Below are 12775 nucleotides of genomic sequence, written 5' to 3' on the forward strand. Positions count from 1 at the left end.
ACACATTGGAGCTGGTTATATCCTTGTCAGTCACATATAATACAAATTATACACATTGCAGCTGGATATATTCCTGTCAATCACATATAATACATATTATACACTTTGCAGCTGGGTATATTCCTGTCACTCACACATAATACACATTATACACTTTGCAGCTGGGTATATTCCTGTCACTCACACATAATACACATTATACACATTGCGGCTGGGTATATTCCTTTCAGTCACATATAATACACATTATACACACTGCAGCTGGGTATATTCCTGTCACATATAATACACATTATACACAGTATAGCTGGGTATATTCCTGTCACTCACATATAACACACATTATACACATTGCAGCTGGATATATTCCTGTCAGTCACATATAACACACATTATACACATTGCAGCTGGATATCTCTGTCAGTCACATATACTATACATAATAATACTCATTGGAGCTGCTTATATCCCTGCCAGTCACATATAATACATATTATACACTTTGCAGCTGGGTATAGTCCTGTCAGTCACATATAATACATATTATACACATTGCAGCTGGGTATAGTCCTGTCACTCACATATCATCATACACATTGTACACATTGGAGCTGGATATCTCTGCCAGTCACATTTAATAGACATAATACTAATTGGAGCTGGTTATATCCCTGTCAGTCACATATAATACATATTATACACATTGCAGCTGGGTATATCTCTGGCAGTCACATATAATACATATTGGAGCTGGTTATATTCCTGTCACTTGCATATAATACACAGCTGTTATTATTCTTGTCCATCATATAAAAAGAAAACTAGCACAAATACAAAAACATAACACCTCATTGGGCATTTAGCCAGAGTGGCATAAACAACTCTGATATTCAAATCCACATCAGCTGTTAATACTGTGACACCTATTGCTAGTAAAAGGGATTATTGATTTTTAATTTTTGCTGAGACAATTATATTTCTCTGTATTACAGATTAATGACTAGGCAGATTCTTGTATATCAGTTTACATTTTAAGATAAAAGGAACAGATACAAAGCAAGGGGGCGCAAATATCCAGCTAAACATTTTCTCATTGAGGGCATAGTAAATTGCAGCCATACTGTCATATATGAAGCTTCACCCAAAGATAGAAGTTTTTTGACCTGTGTGAATTTGCTGCCACATTCAGGGCAGGAAAATGGCTTCTCATCCGTGTGTATTCTCTGGTGTATAACAAGGTTTGACCTGTTCGCAAAACATTTCCTGCACTCTGAACACAGAAATGGCTTCTCTCCTGTGTGAGTTCTCACATGCATGACTATGTTGGACCGCTTGGCAAAACATTTCCCACATACAGAGCATGGGAACGGCCTCTCACCGGTGTAAATTTTCCGATGGGTAACCAGAATCGATTTCTTCGTAAAACATTTCCCACACTCCAAACAGGAAAAAGGCTTCTTTACTGTACGGAGTTTCTGATGCATGTCAAGAATTGCTTTACATGGATAAAATTTTCCACACTCAGGGCATGAAAATTGCTTCTCGTTGCCATGAATTCTCTTGTGTTCGACGAGATTGGAACTGTTCGCAAAATATTTGCCACATTTTGAGCACGTAAATATCTTGACACTTAAGTGATTTTTGTGGTGTTCAATAAGACTGGGTTTCCTGGCGAAACGTTTGCCACAGTCGGGGCACGAATGCGGTTTCTCACCCATGTGAACCCTTTTATGTTCAACAAGATGCGACTTGCGTGTAAAATATTTGCCACACTGAGGGCAGGGGAATGGCTTCTCCCCAGTGTGAGTCCTCTGATGTTTAATGAGATACGATTTACAGGTAAAATGTTTCCCACACTCGGGACATCGAAACGTCTTCTCTCTGCTGTGGATTCTGTGGTATTCAAAAAGATTGCAGTTCTGTGTAAAACGTTTCCCGCAGTCAGAGCATGTGAAATTGCTGATGTGTAACGAGGATTGATTTACATGGAAAACATTTCCCACACTCACAACAACAAAATGGCTTCTCGCCTGTGTGAATCCTCTGATGTTCGATGAGATTTGATTTCTTTGCAAAACATTTCGCAACTCAGAGCATGGAAACGTCTTCTCCCCTGTGTGAATTCTCTCATGTGCCACAAGGTTTGACTTCCTTGCAAAAAAAATGTCCACACTTAGAAAAGGGAAAGATCTTATCGCCAGTGTGACTTGTACTAGGTGTAACAATATCAGAGCTATGAGGAGAACATTCCTCATGATCAGAGGGATCCGATGATAGATTTGCACTTCGTAGTAGCGGATTCAAATTCAGGGTAATGGGATTCTCTCCTGCATAATCGCGTGTGATGATGTCCTTGTCTTCTATTTCACCATCAGAAGATAGAAGGCGATGCTTCTCAAGGCTATTATTACTGCTGGGTCCATCTGCTGGAAATGCAAAAAGGGATCATTTCACTTGGTGTTAAAGAAACTCTGCCCCTATTTTTTATATAGTCCTAAGAATAATGCAAGATCGTTATACTATTCTGAATGCACGGCTTCCCATACAGAATGTAAAGTAAAACAAGGAAAAGTCATCCAGGGTGATTCTGTAACACTATAAATTTCTTTAGCTGGGTATACACTGGCACGATGTGTACCCGGACGATATGGCGGCTGACAGGTCGACATATCGTATGCATGGTACACATCTGAACGATGTAATGAACGACAGAACGATCCCTCGCTCCGTCCTTCATTAGCTTGCATGGGGCTGCATGCGATATCGTCAGGTTTGATGTGCAGCACGTCATCCCGGCGAAGTTGCATATGACCGCGGGAGTGCGCATATCATGCATGCACACTGCACGGTATGCACGATTTGTTGTTCCAATTTGTCCAAATCAGATCAACATCGCTCCGGCCAGAACCAGATTTAGACCTCATGGGGCCCTAGACAAGTTACCGGTTTGGGCCCCCCCCTCAAACAATCCTGTTCATATATTACAGTAGGTGTCGCTGGAGCAAGATACACACATTAAATTATATACACACATCATATATATTTTACCTACGCCGGGAGCCCGACACCCGTCTTACCAATCGAAGGTAAGCCGGGCACGGACAGGCATGGAGGGGGGAGGGTTTTGTTTAGGGTTCCCGGTTGAGACTTAGAGTCAGGCACCCCCTGGGAGTTTAGGGTTAGGCTAAAGGAAGGGAGGGTTAGGGTTAGGCACCCCTGGGGGGGGGTTAGGGTTAGGCATTTAGAGGGGGGAAGGGGGGGTTAGGTTTAGGCACTTAGAGGAGAGATTAGGGTTAGACACTTGGGGGGAGGTTAGGGTTAGGCACCCCTAAGGGAGGGTTATGGTTAGGGGGTAGAATAGGTTAGGAAATACTTACTTTGGGAAGATTGGGATTTTCACTGCTGCCAGGATGCGGCCGGAGGTCAATCATACTGAATCCACACAAACACACACACAATTGTAGAATGGAAATTTTAAGTGAATGGACAAGGCCCTTCTTTTGAAAGCCTGCAATGTAGAATGGGATGAATGGAGGACAAAGTTGAAGACAGGAGGAGAGGGGACAAACAGGTAGATGGGAGGAATGGGGGCAAACAGAGGTAGATGGGAGGAATGGGGGTCCAACAGAGGTAGACAGGAGGAATGGGGGTCCAAAAGAGGTAGACGGGAGAAATGGGGGTCAAACAGAGGTAAACAGGAGAAATGGGGGTCAAACAGAGGTAGACGGGAGGAAGGGGGGACAAATAGAGGTAGACGGGAGGAAGGGGGGACAAATAGAGGTAGACAGAAGTATAGGAGGGACAAACAAAGGGAGAAGGAAAAGGGAAAAAACATGGCGAGACAGAAGGAAAAGGGGACAGAACAGAGGTAGACTCAGTGAATATATATATACATACTAATATATATTGTGATATCTTGGGGGTAATTAGCTTGGCAGAGGGTGGATGGGGCAGTATTTATGTGCTTAATGAGGGTCCTCACATGGCTTTCAAGTAAATAAATGATGCTTTTACTTCCAGCATGGAAAGTCTGGAAGCAAACAGAAAATAATAAACAACCTAGCCCCTAACTAGGGCGTCTAACTCACTTCTTGAACCCTCTCTATAAGGGGTGCAGCTAATCTGCCAATATAGTCTCTCACAGAGTCTGTGCCTTCCCTGTATCCTCCAGGGTGTACAGTAGGCCCTGACTTCCTCAGCCTGCAGCCCCACTGCTTCAATGTCACACAGTTTAAGAGTTTTAAGGTCCCCCCTTGCCTCCTGCAAGGTCCAGACACAGGCCTCCTGGCCCCCAATGGCTTGCTTAGCTTCACTGGGCTCTCTGGCTGCCACAGTCTCACATAGACTGTTTCCAGCAGCAGCCTGACTGGTCTGCCTTCTCATCAGCCCACACCTGAGCTCTCTCCACAAGGAAGCAATTAGGCATCTTCCCACAATGCTTTTCTACTCTGTGTGGGCGGATCTGTCCTGCCCCACACAGAATCAGCTGCTCACCAGTGCCATCTCTGGTGATACTGCCACATATCCCCCTCCCCAGCTTGAAACCCCTGGGTTCATCTACATGGGACGAGGCATTCTCATTGTGAAGTCCCTCTTCATTATTCTCAGAACCATCCACCGGATCCAAGATCATCCAGACTCTGGTCATTTCTGGGGGTGCATCCTCCAAGTTCCGGAGGTAATTTTTCTCCTTACCTTTTTCCTAACTTTATGGTACCAATGGTGGTACTTGCTTTCTTTATGCGGTACTTGAGGCTCACCCTTGGATACTGCAACAGACATTAAGAACTTGAAGTAACTTTTTCCAAAGCGACATACTTCATCTTTACTCTTGCCACTTAAACCTATTAAAGGCACATCTTTTGGCCCACTTCTAGTTGTCACATCTTTAATCTTCAGCCTTAAAGCTCTGTATTGGCTACTGACATACTTCACTGATGGCCCTTTGAAAGAAGAGGAGCTATCAGTATCTCTAGAGTCATCAGCATCACAAATTCTGGACCTTGGCTTTATGTCAACAGACAATGTACTGGCACTGTCACCCTCAGATTCTGGACTCCCGTGTCCACATAGGATACTTGAATATTGACTCCACTGATCCACATAATTTATCTCACGGCTTTGATGTCTATCTGCCACTTCATTAAGGTATAGATCTTTTGGATTTTCTTGTGCTTTTGATTTTTGAGCCTTGAAAATATAATGAACTTCCACATGTTCCACAGGTTGAAGTTCACTTTCCACAGAGGTCTTTATTTTCCAATTCACTTTAGCTGGACATTTTGCTTCAAGCTTTGTAATTTGAGACCATTTCACTTCCTCACAGATAAATTCAGCTGTATTGCAAATTTTATCCTGGTTGCATGATGGCATTACTTCACATATATGAGAATTACACTTCACAAGACTGTTACCATTAACTGCCTGTAAGGTTCTGTTTTCCACTGCAAAAATGCATGACTTGGGCACATTCACATCACTGTGATCATATAGTGACATCAGGGTCTCATCTTTGGAAGCCATCAACATATCTGTAGTCTTTTGTAGATCTTTGTACCTTTGATCACGGGTTATGCGATCACCATCTGTATATGTTATTTCTTTATTGACAATTTCAGACACGGCTTTGCCACCTGGACCTGTGTCCCTTTGGGAGGACTTCACACCCTCAGCTATTACTGTAAGCTGAAAGTCACTGTAAGGAATCTCATCCACTTTTCCAAGACGGACCTTTAGGGACTTTCCCAACTCCAATACTTCTGTCCCTTCTTGTACACCGATAACATTAATGAGGACATCTCTATGATCACATTGCTGCTGAAAGACATACTGTAATTCTGGAACATCTTTCTTAGTTCCAGCAATTCACTGTTTGTCCGCTGGTCATCACACAAGACACTCTGTCCCAGAAGCATATCACTCTGCGCACCAGCCTTTTTAGGATCAACTTAAACCAATTGCTGCTTGGGTTTATGTACTTCTGCCACACTGGGTTCAGCAAAGACATTGGAACGCCATTTTGGTTCCCGAATCCAACTTCAGAATGTTATTTAACTTCTTTTTCTCTTCTGATTTTCCCACTACCATGTGGAACTTTTTCTGAGCCATAGACAGCTGCTCTTCCAGCAGTGCAATTTTCACCATGGCGCTTTCCAACTTGCTCTCAGCTTGCAGTGGATTGTGCTTCACAACTTCATGTTCAGCAAGTCTCAACTTTTGTACAATTATTTCAGATTCTGCCATGTTTAATTCACATTTCAACTCCATTTCTTTGGTATTCCTCTCCACTTGGAATCTTTGTAACTGGTCCTGTGTACTTAGCAGACACTTCTCAATGTTCTCACTCTGTTCTTGCAACTTCCAAGCCCTGCCATGGGCAAGGTTAAGCTCTCTCTCCAAAGATTAATTTTGCTTTTGCGGCTTTATGCAGACTTTCCTCCAGGAATACATTTCTTTCTGTCAGACATTCTGAAACTACTTTAGCTGCAGCTAAATTGGAGTGGAGAGTTTGTACTTGCTCCTTACAGCTGACTTTAAAATGGACCATCTCCATCTCTTTTCCTTCATGGTCAGTTTCCCACTGAGCGCGAGTCTGCAGCATCTGGAGATACTGTATTTCCCTTTTACTTCAGAAAACTTTTCAGCCTGAGAATTTTTCTCCAATTCACAATCTTTAAGCTTTACTTGAGTGGACACAATTAAAGAGTCTTTTTCATTTAACTCCAGAGCTAGATCTGCCACTTTTACTTGTGTGCACTCTGCATCACTCTGATGTCTCTGGACACATTCTTTCAACTGTTCTACTTCCTGCTGAAGTACCACACACTTTTGCTGCACTTCAACAATATCTTGGTCTAATGCAACATTCTTTGCTAGGAGCACATCATTCTCATACTTTGTAACACAATGGAACATATTAGCCTCCTCAAGGCGTTCAGACATAGCCACTAATTTCAGGTCTGTCTCTTTAAGAACTTCATCTCTTTTTTCTTTCTTCTTGCACCAATGCTATTTTCAAAGATGACAACTCACTTTGTAACGTCTTTTCAATTTGCGCATGCAAAAGCGTCTCTTTTGTAGACTTGTCCTCCAGGTCACTTATCTGGTTGCAATAGTGCATAAGTGTTTCACACCAAACTTCACACAGAGAGTCAACTTTTTCCATGCTGACATAGTCCTCTCCTAGTGGACCTTGCACCATACACTGACCACACACACTGACATCTTTATTCTACTTTTGAAATGTCTCTTTCAATGAGTGGTGTGATATAACACTTTTTACCTCATCAATTTGAAAGGATTTACCACAGAGGATTTCAAACAGCTTTAAATCACTTCCATGTAACCGACTTTCTTCACCTTCAGACTGTAAACTCCAGTCCGGGTTTTCCATCTATCTAGACTGAGAATGAAACTTTGTAGCAAGAATTCTGCCTTTACAATTTTTCTTTTTATTTTCCATGATTCTTGGCACAAAATACACAGAAACAACTTGTTTTTGTGTTCGATGTATCACTCTTTGGCCCTCATTCAGAGCCGCTCGCAAGTAGCGCTCTCTCGTTCATAAAAAGGGGGTGGCTATTCAAATGAACCTTTCGCTCTTTGCGGTCTGTTGCCGCCTCCATGTCTGAACGAACGAGCAAAACATATGCTCGTTTATTTGATAAAAACGCCCCCTGGCCGCTCGCATCATACGTCATGTCCGCTATTTATTAGATTAATCGAGTACATCGAACAGCGTATGAACTGTTCGCTATTCTTGTGGTTGGTTTTTTCAACCACAATATTGCGAGCAGTTCTGACTATAAAATTACCCAGTGACGTGGTCAATGATGCTGCTGTATTAATTATGCACACCCATAAAACGCCCGCTTTGACCTTTAAGCACGCCTGCGTTCTGATCTCCACTCCCCCTTTTCAAGCACCTTCCCCTGTTACCACCCACATACGCCTCATTCTGTCACCCAAATTAGCAGGCACTCGCTCTATAGCGAACAAACGATTTTCAGCCGCACTGACTGGTTTGCGCATGCGTACTAAAAACCGTACGCATGCGCAGATGTGCAAATATCGCTCGGAACGAGCGTACTGCCGCTTAAGAGCGGCTCTGAATGAGGGCCTTTGTCTTCAAAAGTATTTTCAACACAGCAAAACATTTTTCTTCATGTATCAATACAATTACCAGCATGTATCAAACAGTCTCAATAGCCTTTCAATAGGAACCTCTGCTCCTTCAGTACCACACCTTGACTTAATGAGCATGATCAATTCACAAGGATAAACTACAGCATTTATTTTAACCCTTCCAATGCTGAGGAAGTGCACATTTCTCTTCACATACAATATGCTTGCACTTTTCACTTTTTCAAAACACTTGAATACTTCTGTTTCTGGCAGACTTTGCCTCTCCCATAAGCAAAACAATTCTCCAGCAACTTGTGTAACATTTATTTCTCTTCCTTTCCAAGGAAAAGATGTACACTGCAGCAATAGTGCACATTTGCAGACAATTTTTTTTGTTTAAACAAAACTTCACAACAAACTTATCTTCACTCACCACCTTGATGTCCTTATGTCCATTTACTTGCTGTAATTCTTTTATTTTTTTCAGACCTGTCTTTTGTAGACCTTCGTGCATAGATTCTTCTGTGTAGAATCTCTTTGCCTGCATTCTCCAACATATGTGATATCTTGGGGGCAATTAGCTCGGCAGAGGGTAGATGGGTGCAGTGTTTAGGTGCTTAATGAGGGTACACACATGGCTTTCAAGTAAATAAATGATGATTTTACTACCAGCATGGAAAGTCAGGAAACAAACAGAAAATAATAAACAACCTAGCCCCTATTTAGGGTGTCTAACTCACTTCTTGAACCATGGATCGATATCCGCAAGCTTTAAAAGTGAATGGAATTCTCCACTGACTTAAAGCGGGACCAGAGGAGCCTAGGGACCCCACCTTTGACCGGCTGTTGCTCCGGTGCCTGATGGTCAAAATGGCCTAAAATCGGTGTGGAGGTAGCTCTGAACAAGGGCTTTCCAGCCATACCAGGCCCAATTTTAGCTCCCATGGATCAGTAACCGTGATGCTGTAAACTGCCGACAAATCTACATTGACTTAAAGCGGGACCGAGGAGTCAAAACACCCCACCTTTGACCGGCTGTTGCTCCGCCGCTTAATGGTTAAAGTGGCCTAAAATCAGTGTGGAGGTAGCTTTCCAGGCACACTGGTCCCGTAATTGCAGACCCCATGGATCGACAACAACAAGCTTTTAAAGCGAATGGAAATCTCCATTGACGTAAAGCGGGACCGGAGGAGCCTAGGGACCCTTTCTTTGACTGGCTGTTGCTCTGCCGCCTGAGGGTCTAAATTTCCCAATATTGGTGTGGAAGTAGCTCTGAACAAGGGCTTTCAAGGCATAACAGTCCCATAATTTTAGACCCCATGGATTGATAACCGCAAGCTTTTAAAGTGAATTAAAATCTCCATTCACTTAAAGCAGGACCGGAGGAGCCTAGGGACTCCTCCTTTGACCAGGTGTAGCTCCGCCACCTGAGGTTCTACATTTCCCAAAATCGGTGTGGAAGTAGCTCTGGACAAGGGCTTTCCAGTCATACCAGGCCTTAATTTTAGCCCCCATGGATCAGTTACTGTGATGCTGTAAACTGCTGACAAATCTCCATTGACTTAAAGCAGGACCTAAGGAGCCAAGGGACCCTGCCTTTGACCGGCTGTTGCTCCGCCAGCTGATAGTCAAAATGGAGGTATATCTGAACAAGGCCTTTCCAAGCATACCAGTCCCGTAAATGCAGACCCCATGGATCGATAACCACGAGCTTTTAAAGCAAATGGAAATCTACATTGACTTAAAGCGGGACTGTAGGAGCCTAGGGACCACACCTTTGACCAACTGTTACTCCGCTGCCTGAGGGTCAAAATTTCCCAGTATCGATGTGGAAGTAGCCCTGAACAATGGCTTTCCAGCCATACTGTTCCCGTAATTTTAGACCCCATGGATCGCTTTTAAAGTGAATGGAAATCTCCATTGACTTAAAGCGGGACTGGAGGAGCCTAGGGACTTCTCCTTTGACCGAGTGTAGCTCCGCCGCCTGAGGGTTTAAATTTCCAAATAACGGTGTGGAAGTAGCTCTGAACATACTGGTCCCGTAATTTTAGACCCCATGGGTCGATAACCGCAAAATTTAAAAAAGCAAATGGAAATCACCATCAACTTAAATCAGGGCTGGAGGAGCCTAGGGACCCCTCCTTTGACCGGGTGTAGCTCCACCACCTGAGGGTCTAAATTTCCCGATATCGGTGTGGAAGTAGCTCTGAACAAGGGCTTTCCAGGCATACCGGTCTCGTAATTTTAGACCCCATGGATCGATACCACAAGCTTTTGAAGCAAATGGAAATGTCCATTGACTTAAAGCAGGACCGGAGGAGCCTAGGGACTTCTTCTTTGACCAGGTGTAGCTCCGCCGCCTGAAGATCTACATTTCCCAAAATCGGTGTGGAAGTAGCTCTGGACAAGGGCTTTCCAGGAATACCAGGCCTTAATTTTAGCCCAATATATAATTCCAGAAGAGGGAGAAAGAATGTCCTATAGTGGCGCACATTAAATGTATTAATATTGACTAAAAAATAACCTTTATTGTATTATTTAAAACCTTAGTGAAATATCAATAAAATAAAAGATTCAGATAATGTGAAAAAAAGTTAGAAAAATGTGGATAAAATTAAAGCTGACACTTAGGGCTGCTACTATCCTATGAATGAAAATTATATATCGTATTCTGAGTATTCATGACTCAATTATTCATTGTATGTATGCTATAAATTGCTGAACAAGGTAAAGGGGATGCTTATAAATATGATTATAAACTTGTAGCGCAAGGTTTGGTGGAATAGATCAATGTTTGATAAATATATTAAGAATAATATAACACCTAGAGGCCTTAGGCCAAAAGTTTTTCCTACTTTTGAATTGGCAAATGGAGATCTCAAAAAAGAATGGGAAAATATCCTCATACAATGTTCTATGGATCTTATAAAGGTCCTTATAAAACACGATGAGATCCTCCTGAATCAATACACAAGAGAGATTACCATATTGGGTGACACACTTAAAAAATTTGAATCCATAGACAAATTTCAACAAACCTACAATAAATTTAAAAAAGAGATTGAGGAGTTCGAGCAAGGTATCATAGAAAGAAAATGGAGGAAACTCTAGAGGGATAAAAATGATTTTGCTCAGAATACAGTATATAGGTGGTGCATTTATCCACAGCGTACTAAAAACTTCAATAGTCTCAATTACTCTACATCAGAGATTGATTCTTCTGAGGGTGAAGATAACCGCATTAGTGGAAGAGATTGGAGTAGAGATTTTTTAGGACAAACTCTACAAGGAACAAGAGATCATTTCTATATGGAAGATTTAAGACTAGGAGGGGGAAGGGGAGCGAGAAGAAAAAGAGATGTAAGAGAATGGAGAGAAGATCCATGAGAGCAGAGGAGGAACAGAAGATGACTGATGACACATTGAGAATCATCAATTTAACAGACAAAACTTGACTCAAGATCAAATCTCCCTATTGAGTAAGGGTCTCTCCTTCCACCACAACATCAAATGGATCGATTTGAGTGTGAAAAGGATCTACAGTTATTCACGCGGAAAATTCTTTTGAAATTTTTTTATTGTAATCAATCAAAGATTACGTGATCATATATCTACTGCTGATACTGCTACCTCCCCTACATCACTTGATGATGAAGATCATTTGGTTCTGAATAGTCTAAGGGAACTAGAATCAGGAGATGTCGAAATTGATACTTATGAACACCTTCCATATGATCCTTCTAAAATCAGAAAAAGATCAACATTCTTCCCGGATTTTAAAATCTCTCCCCCAGTAAAAGTATTTTTTGATTCAGGATCCAAAGATCTTGATAATCTATATCATCATGACAATCAAAACAGACATTTCCAGTCGGACAATCTGACTATGGGTGAAAGAATAGCTTTACAACAAATTTCTACTTGGTCAGACGTTGTTGTTAAACCCTCAGATAAGGGGGACAATGTCGTTCTGTGGCCCACTTACATGTATATAGAAGAACTTCACAAACATCTTGCTGATCAAGATTGCTACAAACGATTAATATTCAATCCCAACAATAATTTTTTGACATCATATAACAAATTGGTCTTTAGAGCATATACTGAAGGAAACATTATGAAAAAAGAGCTTGATTTCCTGATGATGGATAAGCCTAAGATTGCAACTTTGTACCTATTACCGAAAGTACACAAGGACAAAAGAATTCCACCTGGTAGACCAATTGTCTCTGGTGTGGGAAGTCTATCTGAAAAGGCTAGTATCTTGACATCATGTATTAGCATTACCATCCTACACCAGGGGCATGATGGACATCCTAAGTTACAGGATCTGACTGTGGATCAGGGTACATGGCTTGCAACATATGACGTTGAAAGCCTCTACACCAGTATTGATCATACAAGGGGTATTATGGCAATCAAATATTTCCTTGAGATGGAAACACATCGGTAATTTAATGATTTCCTAATTTCACTTTTGGAATTTATTCTAACTAAGAATTATTTTGTTTGTGAAGAATGGTTCTATCTGCAGGTGAGGGACATGCTGATGGGAACAGCCTGTGCCCCACCTATGCCAACCCGTATATGGGTTGGTGGGAACGAGAATGGGTATTTAACGAAGAACATGAAAAATACACTAAACACATAT

General features: G+C 41.9%; 1 pseudogene; it reads right to left on the reverse strand.

Moving 5' to 3' along the window:
- Window positions 1-1031: 1031 nt before the first annotated feature.
- On the reverse strand, window positions 1032-9639 carry LOC148507977 (uncharacterized; annotated as a pseudogene).
- Between the last annotated feature and the right edge of the window lie 3136 nt (window positions 9640-12775).

This window comes from Taudactylus pleione, unplaced genomic scaffold (assembly GCF_031769625.1).
Source record: "Taudactylus pleione unplaced genomic scaffold, aTauple2 ptg000377l, whole genome shotgun sequence".
In the NCBI taxonomy this organism is placed as follows: domain Eukaryota; kingdom Metazoa; phylum Chordata; class Amphibia; order Anura; family Myobatrachidae; genus Taudactylus; species Taudactylus pleione.